Source organism: Lathyrus oleraceus, chromosome 5 (assembly GCF_024323335.1).
Source record: "Lathyrus oleraceus cultivar Zhongwan6 chromosome 5, CAAS_Psat_ZW6_1.0, whole genome shotgun sequence".
Classification (NCBI taxonomy): Eukaryota; Viridiplantae; Streptophyta; class Magnoliopsida; order Fabales; family Fabaceae; genus Lathyrus; species Lathyrus oleraceus.
Genome location: NC_066583.1, coordinates 35,417,615 through 35,432,377, shown reverse-complemented (window position 1 = coordinate 35,432,377; position 14,763 = coordinate 35,417,615). Strand labels below are relative to the sequence as shown.

At 35.8% G+C, this 14,763-nt stretch overlaps 1 non-coding gene and 1 pseudogene across 1 annotated transcript; one reads left to right on the top strand and one right to left on the bottom strand.

Annotated features, from left to right (window-relative positions):
• The first annotated feature begins 2,133 nt into the window (after window positions 1-2,133).
• On the top strand, window positions 2,134-4,232 carry LOC127078589 (uncharacterized; annotated as a pseudogene).
• A 10,185-nt stretch (window positions 4,233-14,417) lies between these two features.
• LOC127088851 (small nucleolar RNA R71) lies at window positions 14,418-14,524 on the bottom strand. The gene has a single exon (XR_007790665.1). It is a non-coding gene; the product is annotated as a small nucleolar RNA R71 (small nucleolar RNA).
• Window positions 14,525-14,763: the final 239 nt, after the last annotated feature.

Here is a 14,763-nt window from a genome sequence, read left to right as displayed (position 1 = left end):
AACTTTAGAACACATGACAGTCTTAGTAAAAATTTGACGGCTCCAAGATGGGCAAAAATTTAAGTATTATATTAATTTCCATCTTCTTTAGCAAATAACATGATGTTTCCCGTCTTTCGTCTTTTATTTTATGTGTTTACTTTTTATTTAACTTAAATTACTAATAAAATAATAAAAAATAATAGAATGAAAGAGATATGGAAACCTCCATATAGCATTTAATAAAAGAGAAATTAAAATTTAAAATGAAAACGAAAATTGTAAATGGCATAATTGAAATATAAATAGGCTACACCAAAACTAAGTTTTGTCTATATATCTATATATCTATATATATATATAGTTAGTTAGTTAGTTAGTTAGTTTTTGTGATAAAAATAACATTTCTTGCGACAAAAACAAAATTCTGAAAAAGGGTTCGAAGAAGTGAATAAGGGGTCTATGGATTTGCATTTGCACACAAAATTATTCTTCACTCGTTCCATTTTCTTGGAGTTCCATTTCGCTTGGTGTTCCATTCATTTTTAACTTTTGAATCTACTTCTCCCGCATATTGATGCTAAATCGATATTTCCCTTATCTATAATACAATACTTTTCTATTTTACAAAATATCATAACATTGAACACTTTGATTCACATATTACCGGAATCAACACTATTTCGCTTGGTGTTCCATTCATTTGTAACTTTCGAATCTACTTCTTCCGCATATTGATGCTAAATCGACATTTCCCTTATCTATAATACAATACTTCTATATTTTACAAAATATCATAACATTGAACACTTTGATTCACATATTATCGGAATCAACACTATTTCTTCCTGAATATAAGGTTATGAAACTGTCAGATGTTATTTTTCAGTCCATTTTTCCATGGATAGAGTATTGATTTCAATTGTCTCATATCATAGAAATACATCAGTTGGGTAATTTCTTACTCACTTTATTATTCATTACCTTCTACTGTATTTTTGAAGGCCACTGATTTTAATGGTAAACTTGTGAAAACTATTAAGAGCTTGGTTGATGTGGCTGAGAGTTGTTGTTAGATTGATTATGTTGTGATTAGCCGTATTTTGTTAAAACAAGTGTTCTAGAAAGATGTTGGACAAGATGTCTTGACAGGTTGGTACGACATTGTAACGTGCCTTATTTCGGAGTCTTGGAAGATTTGCTTCAAGCGTGAGATCACTGAAGATTCGTTGAAGATATGATTCACATATACTGCGGTCCAAGAAGTGTATGTTTCCATAAGCAGTACAGGTTGGTTCAAGCCTTGTCGTGTTTCCTAAGAATGGATGTCAAAACATTTAAGGAAATATTATATTCTCTTCCTAAATTTACGCTGAAGATCGTTTTAGATCTGTTGCTTGTTTAGCCTGAATTATTCATCAAGCCCATGTTGCTCTCATGATATTTAAAGTAACACTCTAAACCTAAGAAGGTATTTCGCTTGCGTGATAGTCAGAATTAGGTTTTAGTTTGTTCATAATTGCTTGTAAGCCACTCTTGTATCACCTTGATGCTAGAGTTGAGCTGATAGTTGAGTTGTTATTGTGAATCACTCGTAAGCTTTTAAGCAAGAGTGGATTATGTTTATTGGAGTGTGTCTCCCCTTTAATTGTTATCTTTGTTATTACGGGTTATGTGATTGAGAGGAAGTGAAAGGGGTCTCATATATAAGAGCGTCTTAGATAGAAATATCACGGGTAGTAATTAGGTTAGAAGACTGTAAACCGGAGGTTATTTACATAGGAATTCAAAATAATTCTATTATAGCGGGTTTCCTTCTTGGCTTGGATGCCCCCGGATGTAGGCGACGTTGCACCAAACTGGGTTAACAACTACCTTGTGTTATTTACTTCCTGCAATTTCCTTTAAGTTGTTTATTATTTTCTGTGTCGTTACGATGTCTGGACATTGACTTCGAAATTCTGGTGTTCTGACATCGTATATGACATTTGTTCTCTACGAGCCATAATTTCAATTGGTTTCAGAGCAGGCACCCTGTTCTATTTTAGGTGAGCTCCAGGGAAGATATTTTTTGGTACTGTGGACTAGGAAGGAGGATTGGTTAATAGACCGCCTATTTTGGATGGCACCAACTATGGTTACTGGAAGGCGCGTATGGTGGATTTTCTGAAATCTATTGATAGAAAACCTTGGAAAGAAGTTATTAAAGGTTGGGAACACCCTATTGAGAAGGACAGAGATGGGAAGGACACACCTGACTTGAAGCCAGAAAAGGACTGGTCTAAGGAAGAAGATGAACTTGCTCTTGGAAACTCCAAAGCTTCGAAAACCTTATTCAATGGGGTTGACAAAAATATATTCAGATTAATAAATACATGTACCATGGCCAAAGATGCATGGGAAATCCTCAGAACTACTCATGAAGGGATATAAAAAATAAAATGTCAAGAATTCAACTTCCCATCACCAAATTTGATAATCTTAGGATGAAAGATGACGAGTGCATTCATGATTTTCACATGAATATTCTTGACATTGCTAATACATCTAGTGCTTTGGGAGAGAACATGTCAGAGGAGAAGATGGTTAGAAAGATTCTTAGATCGTTACCAAAGAAGTTTGACATAAAGGTCACAACTATTGAAGAAGCCCAAGACATTTGTAACATGATAGTGGATGAGCTTGTTGGGTCACTCCAAACTTTTGAATTGGATATCAGTGATAGATCTGAAGAACAAAAGCATAACTTTCATCTCCAAGACTGATGATGAAGAGGTTCAATGTAACTTGGAGACTGATGAAGGAATTTTTAATGCTATTGTGCTTATTGGGAGGCAATTCAATAAGGTGCTGAAGAGAATGGATAGGAAGCCAAGACCAAATGTCAAGAACATGTCATTCGACATCAGTAAGAACAATGATTTTTAGAGAAAAGAAAGAACATAGGAGAAGCCAAATAAAGGAAAAGGTATTCAGTGTCATGGATGTAAGGGTTTTTGTCACATTAGATCAAAATGTCCTACATACCTCAAGAAACAAAAGAAGGACTTGTATGTTTCTTGGTCTAATGATGATTCTGAAAGTGAACTTGATGATGAAACTGCTAAGCATGTTACAGCCTTCACTGGTAGATTCCTGTGATGAGGATGTCTCTTATGAATAATTGGTTATTTCCTACAAAGAGCTTTGTGCCAGAAGTGAAAAGGTTTGCAAGATAGGAGAAAAGCCGAAGAGAATCATAGCTCAACTATAGGTTGAAAGTGAGAAACTTTTATCTAATATCTCTGATCTTCAAAATGAAGTAACCCTATTGACTTCTAAACTTGAGAACATGACCAAATCCATAAGAATGTTGAATAATTGGTCTCATATGTTAGATGAAATTATTCAAGTTGGAAAAGGGGATGGAAACTTAAAAGGTATAGGTTTTAATTACCAATCTCTAAATGAACAAGGAAAAACCCCCTGAGACAAAATTTATTCCTTCTGAAAGGATGTATGAGCTCCTGATGTCCGACCAAATGTTACAACATCCTGCCAGACATCAAGAAACTCAAACTAAATCCAATTTTTTGCCTTGGAAATGTCATTATTATGGTAAATATGGTCATATAAAGCCTTTTTCTTACAGATTGTATGGTTATCCAAAACATCCAACACAACCTAGGGTTAATCATGTGATGATTAAAACTAGAAAGGAGTGGAAACCTAAGATTGTTGATACTAGTCTTATAGCACATACTTCTCTTAGAGCCTCAACTAAAGAAGACTTGTACTTTTACAGTGGATGTTCTAGACATATGACAGGGGTAAAGAAGTATTTAATGGACATTAAGTCTTATTCCACCAGCTATGTCACGTTTGGTGATGGAGCTAAAGGTGAATTTAAGGGAGTAGGAAAGTTAGTTTGTATTGTACTTTATAGACTAGATGATGTTCTTCTTGTGAAAGTATTGATTGCAAATCTGATTAGAATTAGTCAGTTATATGATCAAGGTTTAAAAGTCAATTTCACCAAGTCAGAATGTTTGGTGACCAATGAAAAGAATGATGTTATAATGACGGGAGCTAGGTCTCAAGACAACTGTTATTTGTGGGTACCACGAGAAACTACGTATTCTCTTACATGTTTAATGTCCAAGGAAGATGAAGTCAAGTTGTGGCACCAGAAGCTTGGACATCTGAATCTCAAAGGTACGAAGAAGATTGTATCAGAAGAAGCTATTAGAGGTCTATCAAAGCTCAAAATTTAGGAGGGTAAAGTATGTGGTGAGTGTCAAATTGGGAAGAAAACCAAGATGTCACACCCGAAGTTGCAACACTAGACTACTTCCAAAGTTCTAAAACTTTTTCATATGGATTTAATCGGGCCGATACAAGTTGAAAGTCTTGGTGGAAATAGGTATGTCTATGTGGTTATTGATGATTTTTCAAGATATACTTAGGTGAACTTTATCAAAGAAAAATCAGATACTTTTGAGGTTTTCAAAGACCTTTATCAACGCTTTCAAAGAGAGAAGGAAAGTGTGATTATTAGAATCAGAAGTGACCATGGCAAGGAATTTGAAAATACCAAATTCTATGAAGTTTTCTCTACTGAAGATATTGGTCATGAATTCTCATCACCTATCACTCCTTAACAAAATGGAGTTGTAGAACGCAAGAATAGAACTTTACAAGAATCAGTTAGAGTCATGCTACATGTAAAAAATCTTCCTTATCATTTTTGGGTTGAAGCTATGAAAATTGCATGCTATATTCATAATCGTGCCATTATGAGAATTTATACAACATCTACACTCTATGAATTATGGAAAGGGAGGAAACCTACTTTTAAATACTTTCATGTGTTTGGGAGTAAATGTTACATCCTGGCTGATCAAGAACAAAGGAGAAAGAGGGATCCCAAAAGTGATGAAGGGATATTTATTGGATACTATAAGACCCCAATTTTGACCCTAAGATCCCTCATGCAATTTCATCATAAGCATTAGCATTAGGATCATACCTTGGCATCCTCCTTACCCCTCTTTCATTGGGTTTGTTTTGGGAGATATCACCAAGAACTATGTGATTGTATCATACTTGTATATCATCATTATACTAACCAAAATACCAAAAATATGTCTTTGCATTTTCCTAACTCTTTTGTAGGTGAGGCATGATCACCATTGATCTATCAAGTTCATATCTAGGGTTTGAGACCCTCATGACAAAGAGCACAACCATGAATTGATCCAAGAATGGTTATGAGCATCATATATGAGTTCCATTGATTCCTACATGTTATATTGATCAATTTTTCTTCAAAAGTTTGAAGGTGATTTGCTTTGGAAACCCTAGTTTGGCTGGGTATCTTGAGTAACTTCTCCAACAAGCTATCTCACCAATTGATCAAATTTCTCAAGGGACACTTCAAAATTCATCATCTTATGCATATATGATCTATCATGAACCAAGAAAGTCAAAATAATTGAAGTTTAGCAAGTTGGTTGATGGTGGTTGGCCAAATGAGTTCATCTGATCAAAACTGGGTCTCCCTAGACCCTATCTCCTACAATTTTCACCATATTAAAATGATTCCAAGATAAACGTTACTCTAAATGACATTCCAAACAACTTTCATGTTGAGATCTAGAGCTAGTTTTTCTTGGAAATTCATTTTCTATGTTGAAACATTATAGGTCATTTTGTGTAAACCCTAATTTGAAAGTCAACTTCCCAAGGCCATAACTTGCTCAATTTTTATGAGGTGAAAGATTTCAAAGTTGCTCAGTCAAATTCAATATGTCTACTTCAACTTTGATGTTTTGAGTGAGAGATAATTCAACTTTTATTAGCATGTGATATGAGGTTATTATAGGTCATTTTTTACCTATACCATTGAACAAATGATTTTTCCAAACTTCAAAAATGCATAACTGTATCATTATAAATCCAAATGACATGACATTGGTGACCATTTTTAAGGTCTTTTAAAGAGCTACAACTTTTATGAATACACTTTTCTCATTTGAAGCTCACATAAAAAGTTAAGCAAGGTGGAATATTGAGATATATGGCTTGACACTTAGAAAAATTTTCAACATGTTGAAATTTCCAAACTTCCACCTCAAAATTCTCCATGTTCCAAGCTCCAAATTAAAAATTGTTGAACATCAAACTTGTTCCCCTTGATCCAGGCTTTTCAAAGAACCCAAGTTCATGCATTTTGGATGAGGTTTGTTAGGTCTGCGCATGGCTTTAACAGGGCTGCATCATTGGAAAGAATCAATTGCACAAACTTCATTTCACAATGCCTTGCCATTCAAGCTTCACTCAGACCCTAATTAGAATCATTTTGGACCTTATTGCATTGCATCATGGGCCTGTACATGCCCATGCACTCGTTCCATCAACATTGCTAATTTTGGACAAATTTTTGAAGTGTGCAAATATCATTCCCTTTGGCTATAAATAGAAGGCCTCTTAGCTCATTTGAACAAGACTTTGCGCGCCATCTTTGCCCCCATTGAAACCCTCTCATTCTGAAGGAAAACCTGAGAAATTTCAATTTGAAATTTGAGTTTGAATCTCAACTGTTGGAGATTTAAGAACTCCAGGATCCAAAGCCTTGCAACCTCTCTAATCATTTCTTGCTAACTTCTCAAGTATGATCAGATCGTGTTTGGAGCAAGCAACATCAAGAACTTCATAACGTTGAAGGTAATTTTCAGAAAACTTCATCTCTTCGATTCTCACTCAATTCTACTCAATTCTCTTGGATCTTTGGTTGTCTGAAGTCCTACCAATGTAGGCAAGAAGATTGAGTTGCTTAGAGGTCAAATCGAAGCAACTCAGTTGACACACCTCAAAACTCAACTCCTCATATCTTTCTATATATATGGAGTTAGTTAAAATTGAGGTCAGATTCGTGCTCTACGCCCTTTTTTGTTTCAGATCATGTCCTCCTTTTTCATTTTCTTGATGGTGATGAGTGAACCAGTCCGGTGGACCTCGCCTGAGAAGGTGACCGGAGGTCCAGTGCCGGTGGTGTGCTGGACAAGTTCTGAGCCATTGGTCTCACTTGAAACGTTTTAATCTCACGCGTTGCTTGTAATTACCATTTGTGTTACGCATTGACTCGTGACTATAGTGGAAAGCGCGCTGATGGCCACTTGATCTGCCACCTCAATTAATAAGGGAGATCAAGTGGTCCACGTTTTTTCTGATTATTTGAATTTCATTTTAATTGTTTTATTTTCATTAATTCATATTAATTTTAATATTGATCCAAAAAATATGAGAGTTTCACCAAAAAAAATTCAAAAAATTTCCTCTTTCATATTCTGAATTAAGAATATTTTTTGGATCATTATTAATATTTTTCATGATTTAATTGATTTTGTGATTATTTTTAATTGTTTAAAAATACTTTTAAGTCTTTAAAAATTCTGAAATTTTTTATCCAAGGTCCTTTGACCTTGTTTGACCTATGATAAATCTCATGGCCATTTCTTTGGTGTTTCGATGAGGTTTTAGGAATTTGACAAACTATATTTAATTTAAATGCCTTATTTTAGTATTTTTAATTTGAATAAATTCCAATTAATTGTGTTGACCACTTGTGATGACTTGTTTGAGCTTGACTCTTGTTGTTGGGCCTTGGTCAAGGTTGATTTGACTTTGTCAAGTTAATATCATTGGATTTAGGGGATTGATGGAATATACATTCCATCTCCCAAAATGAATGGATGATATTAATTTGATAAAAGTCCTCCTTTGACCAATTTGAGTTTTGATCCATTCCCCTCCATCTTCATCTCATTCCCCTTCTTTATGCATTCATCTCATTTGGGCTATGATATCTCAAATTCCTAAGGCTAGTTGATTGAAAAATCAACATAAGTATGGATGAGATTAGGCCACCTCTTTGGCATATTCTTTTTGTGTGTGGTAGGTTTCATGAGCATAGTTCATTATACTACGTCCCTAACATGCATTAACACCAAAATTCTATTGCCCGACCTCAAATAGTTGTGACTTCTACATAAGTCCAATTACGATTGCTTAACATAGCGCTAAATTTGTGACACAAAAGGCATATCATTCTAGTTAGTGAGATTGTAAGTCTCCCCTCTTTCATGGTATTGTGTGGAAACTTGGCCTTTTTTCCTTCCTTTGGAAGATGTCTTGGCTCAAGGATCCGTGCTTGTGATAAGTGGGTTGAGTGTTCTCCAAACAATGACTTAAATGAAAAGGAAAAGCAAAACAATACTTACTTCTAACTCATTAGCAACTAACTTTTAATTTCAAGCCATTTACTTTAATGTCATTTAATTTTAGCCTTTACTCATTTGCCATTATTCATACCATTATATTTGTTTATGTTAATGCAATTTTCACTTTGTCCATTTGGACCATATTGTGTGATATATCTTGCTTGTGTATACTTTGCTTGTTTGTGTGGTCTTTGACCATTAATGTACATAATAACAACAAAAACCCTAAAAAAACTTTTGTATGGACTGTTGGCTTGATCTTGGACAAATGGACTAAGAACTTAGGCAACATTGCTATGCTAAAGGACTTGGCCAATGCCAACTTTCTGTGAAACCAAGTGCTTGTTATTCGAAACTTCATATGATACATCATTCAAGATCCCTCTGAGTTCATCTGTAATATGATCATTGTGAAGCTGTTATTTTGAACCCGTGACTTGTGGAATTCATCTGTTGCATAGGCTAATTTGAAGAAGATCATGGAGTGGCTAAAGCTTGGATGTGGCTATCTTTATTTGATGCCTTGCTCTTCAAGATTGATATAATTGTGCATTTGTGTGTTGCTTGATTTTAAATGTCCAAGGGAATTTGGGGTTTCTATATGGCATTCTTGTCTATTGGATTGTTACCCATCAGTCAGATCTTTTCAACTCTTAACTTTTAATTTTGTGCATAGGATTAGTCTCTTCATCTTATCCCCATTTCTTTAATTTCAAAATCTTTCCCCTCTTTTAAAATTTTCTTTGTTTGAACTTATTTTGTTCTAAACTTTGACCACTTTGCAAAAAGATAGAAACTTTGGCCTTATGCCATTTCATTTTCAAACTTCTTTTCTTAAATCAAACTAGTAAATAAAATTAACTATACTTGACTTAAACTTTCAGAAAAGCCAAAAAAGAACTAACCCATTCAAACCAGTTTTAGGCCTTTTTGCCTTTCAAACTTAATTTTTGTTAAAAAGCAATGCATCCACTTTGAAATTTGTATCACGAACTACGAGGTTTTGATCCCTCATTTTTATGTTGGTACGTAGGCACAAGTCCGAAGGTCTTGTCAAACACAAAAATATAATTAATGAATTCTTTTCTCGTCCCCCCATTCTATTTGTTTGTAAACATCATTTTGTACCAAATACATATGCACACAAAAAAGGGCTCCCTAGGAGTACCTATGACACTTTGGGTGCTAACACCTTCCCTCTGTGTAACCAACCCCCTTACCTGTAATCTCTGACATTTTATTAGTTTTGATTTGAAAACTTCTAATTTTGGGTTTTGTTCGTACTTTTTCCCTTTTCCCTTGGAAACAATAAAATCGCGATGGCGACTCTTGTTATTTGATGTCTAGCTTATCCATAGCTTGATGATCATGAATTTACCGCTACAAAAATTAAGTGGCGACTCTGTTGGGGAGTAGTCTCCAATGGGTTTAGCCTACATTTTTTGGTGTATATATTTGTATATATGTGATGTTTTGGGGTTTTGTTCGTACTTTTTCCCTTTTCCCTTGGAAACAATAAAAGCGCGGTGGCGACTCTTGTTATTTGATCTCTAGATTGTCAATAACTTGATGATCATGAATTTACCGCTACATGTTCACCAATGAGCATAGTGGAAACCCTAATTCAGGGAGGTTGCATCGGATTCGTTTGGTTCATTATAAAGGTTTCAGTTGTTTGCTTAAAATTCGGGATTCTGGTTCATTGGTTAAGACTCATTCAAAATGCTACAATCGGTTGCTTGATTGAATATCATTTGGTTGGCTTTGATTGATTGGATTTCGAGTCTTGGATTGACATGTTTTATTTGGTTTAAGAATGTTGGGCTTCTCAGTCAAGTTCATTTCCATTCATTCTCTCGAGTCATTATTCAAGTCCATTCTATACATGTCATTACCTACCATTTCACTCAAAAATACACATTTTCACCTAAGTTGACTTTTGGTCAACTATTGACTTTTTGGTCAACAGTTGACCAAAATCAACCATCTACCCAAAATCCATTTCATTTTCCATTAATTTGTTTAACCATTTTAATCCAAGTATCCATATTACTCCAAAATCCAGTCACTAGTCCATTTAACCAAAATGCAATTCAATGTCCCTTTGACCTAACTACGCAACTTCACATTCATTTCTGGTAAAAAATTCAACCATTCAAAATCTCATATTAAATTTCAATCATTTGTATTGACCATTCAAAATCTCATATTAAGTTTCAACCATTTGCCATTAACCATTCAAAATTCTAATTACATCATTCTAATAACATTCCATTCTCAACTTACATTATAAATCAATTCGATGTCAAACCATACATTTCCAATCATAAACCATTACAAAAAAATGCAAAAAGATTAAGTTGACCAATTGGTCAACTTTGACCAAAGTCAACCACCTAGCTAAAAGATCATTTTAATCAGTTAATCCATAAACCAATCAATTACATTAATAAACCATGAAATTATACTTCAAAGTTTGTTAGTATGGTCGGTTAATTGTTTTCCCAAAATCTCTCTTTCTGGTGGCATATTTACTTTATGTCAGAGTCCTGTTCAAAATACCCCATCTTTAGAAAATAAGACCAAAACATTTGGTGGCTATGAAGGTAGTACATCTCACTTGGTATAGGAGTCCCATTTGTCGGCTTTTGAAAAGTGTGAAATATTTTCATTGAAAGATGATCAAGGCAAAAGCTATGCTTTTTAATTCTGTTCAATCGAAGACCTTGCTGCCCACTTGTGATAATGTAATCGTCTCACCCATAGAAAAGAATGCACTTTCCTGTGAGCTTGTCCAGGGACTGGAGGATGGAAACACGGACATTGCTGATCCTGCGAGTAATGATAATATTAATAAGATTGAAATCGTGCGTTCGGAGCCTGGGCTAGTTGTTTCCACACATCAACAACCCGAGATGCCAATAACTGAGTCGGCACCTGAAGTTGCAAATTCTCCAAATGGTTCTCAGAAACCAGACAGTGCACTTCCTATTTATAATGTTGTAAGTGCGGAGAGCGTCACAGAAACAGGAATTTTCAACGGCATAAGGCGAATTCCGACAACAAAAGGCTCAAGCACATAGATTGTTACATAACAATAGCTAACATAACTTGGTAAAGGGGAGCAAACCAATTATAAATAACTTCCAACCTCTTCACAACACCCCTTGGAACGACAATTCTTCAACTTCATCCACAACCTTCCATCCAATTTCTTCTGACTTCAATTAACGACCCTCAATCGGCCTCTTCGGGGAAGATGGGCTTCAATTTCTGAACTCAAGAAAACCACTCCCAAACTGCCGTAATCTCTGAACCACGTATTAACAACCCTCAAACCATCAACCAAACCTACATAACAAAGCATTAACAGAATTAGAAAAGGGATCTATAACCAAACTATTCTAATGGAATTTCACAAGAAAGGAAAACTCACTGAAAGCTCTCGTCAAGGATGCTAACAGAAAAGGAACAGCGTGCAGTACCAACAGAGGCATGATCGAAAATAAACCATAACAAAACTCCAACTCCCCAAACCGGCATAAACACCTTTCCAAACCACCAATCGAAAAAGAAGAAAAACCGTAACAGAATTTCTAACTGTTTTCCAACCTTCATAACAACCTAACCGAACTTTCCTAAACCTCGAACCGATTCCTAACAACCCGGCTAACCGAAAATCCAACTCCTAACTTCCATTCACCCGAATTGAATAACCAATCCTCAACCACCCCCTTCAATAGGGATGGAAAAACTTCTCAACAGAGAATTCACCTTTCACTCTCTTCACGCTCTCCAACCTCAACTTCACCTTCACGCTCCATTATCACATAACAACTTCCAACTGCATCACCTAGAACCAACCATTGCACCCTCTTCTTCAACTCTCACAATCCTCCACTTCAAAAACCTCTTCAACCCTCAACCAACTTCGAAGTCCTTATAACCATCACCATAACCTCCATTTTTTGGATAAATCTATATACTCTATAGGGGGTTGAACAATAAAGGATCTTCTTTTTCAACCTGCTATATGATGACACTGAAATTCACCGTATTTTCGACTCCGATTTCGCATGCATTTTAGTAGTTTTATTGTTATTTTGTTGTGTTATTACTATGTTTCTCTTTGTTTTCAGGTTTTTACTTTAATCGGAGCCCCGATCGAGAAAAGGAGTGAAAAAGAGCTAAAAACCCTAAAATTCAGCATTTTGTACTTGTGGCTGGCGCCATGGACCCTGCCATGACGTGTCCTAGCTCAACTTCCCTCAACTGCCATGTTCCCCATTACTTCCACTAAGGAACCACAGATTTGCCTTGTGGCGAGCGCCATGGCCTTGTGGCGGGCGCCAAAAGAGGAAAAGTTTTCCCTCCCAAATTCAAACTGAAGGGCATCCTTGTCATTTCCATCATTTTTCTTGCCTATAAATAGAGACTCGAATTCATTTGTTTAATCATCCAAACATAGAGCAGATGAAAACTTAAAGCAAAATTAGCTTCACTTAGGCATATATTCAGTATTTTAAAGTGGTAATCGCTTCGCATTAGGATGTTACCACAATTGTGTAATCGAGTTTTGTGATCGAGTCTGTAATCGAGTTTGGAGTACTTTGGAAGGAAGTTAATCCTGCCGCCATTTTCATTTCCGCTTTGCGTTTTATTCAACCCTCCGATTGGAGCAGGTTTTTATTGCCTTACCTTTATCTATTTATTTCCCGAACTCGCTTTACTTTATTTATTTTCTCGCACTCGCTTTACTTTATTTATTTTCTCGCACTCGCTTTACTTTATTTATTTCCCGCACTGTCTTTACTTTATTTATTTCCCGCACTCGCACTACTTTTATTTACTTTCCGCACTCGCACTACTTTTATTTACTTTCCGCACTCGCACTACTTTTATTTAAATTCAAATGCACCTTTACTTTACCATGTCTAACTAAATCTATAAGTTTTCCCGCACTTAATTTCCGTTGGGTAAGATCGAAAGCCGTCCAACGTCTTTTTAAACTTAATTGTTTTTAACTATTTCAAAAACAGCGAAAGCGCTTTGTTTAGTTCATTAGGAGTTTTTAACTTAAGAAGAAAAGAGATTTTAAAACTATTTTCGGACGCGTTTATAAGTTTAAAGTCTGGTTCGTGAGAACCTCTTTTGGTTAAGAAATCCAGGTTAAAATACTTTTCAACTTAGTCAAGATACTATATTTCTTAAAAATAGGTTTACTACTCTAACGCAATGCACGCCTTTTTATAATTGAAAATAAGAGGGTTTGATTAGGGAGTACAACTCGCTTCTGAATACGCGAAAGCGACAGTTCCTGTTAAATTAGTTCTTTTCAAAGTAGGAAACACTGCCCATAAGTAGTTCTATTAGCAAGTACTTGGATTATTAATTGATTATGTGAATTACATTCGAGCCTGTCTTTATTAATTGAAATTTATTCAACGCTTTACTTTTCATTGCACACTCTAAAACCCCTATTTTGATTACCTAAGATAAACACCATAATAATAGATAACGATAGATTGACACTTGGTCTATCTGGATTCGACAATCTTTTATATTACTCTGACGCGTTCGTATACTTGCGAAAAGCACGCATCAAGTTTTTGGCGCCGTTGCCGGGGACCAATTTCGTCAAATTTCATACCCTGTTGTTATATCGTTTAGACTTAGGTTATTTCCCGCCGGTCAATGTGAAAAGCTCGCAGCACCGGAAGTTTAGTATACCCTCTAGCGGAACCTGAATGTTACGCTCGCGCACGTTTATTCTTTCATAGAATTAGGAGAGCTATGGTCGAAGATCAAAACCAAAGACCTCTTAAGGACTTCGCCCAACCATCCAACGAAGAACCTAGTTCTAGTATAGTAAACCCAACCATCCCAGCTAATAATTTCGAACTTAAACCATCCCTGTTGCAACTAGTGCAACAGAGACAATTCGCAGGTCTCGCTACTGAGAACCCAAACCAACATTTAAAAATCTTTCTTCAATTAGCAGACACTTTTAAAACCAATGGAGCTTCTCCTGAGGCGATCCGTTTAAGATTATTCCCTTTTCCCCTCAGAGATAAAGCCCTATCTTGGTTAGATTGCCTTCCACCAAATTCCATTACGACTTGGGATAACCTTAGAAGAGTATTCCTTGCTAGATACTTTCCCCCAAGTAAGACCACCGTTCTTCGAAACCATATAACTAGATTTACCCAAAACCAAGGAGAATTGTTGTTCGAAGCTTGGGAGAGATATAAAGAGTTGTTAAGAGCATGCCCATATCATGGTTTAGAAAATTGGTTAATCATTCAAACCTTCTATAATGGACTTCACTATAACACTAAGATGACTATCAACGCTGCCGCAGGCGGTACGCTGATGAACAAACCTTATCCTGAAGCTAGTTCGCTCATCGAAGATATGGCTCAAAACCATCAATCATGGGGAGTCGAACGAGCGACAATTGAGAAAAAGGAAGCCCTAGGAGGAGTGCATGAACTAAGCTCTATAGACATGATGCAAGCTAAAA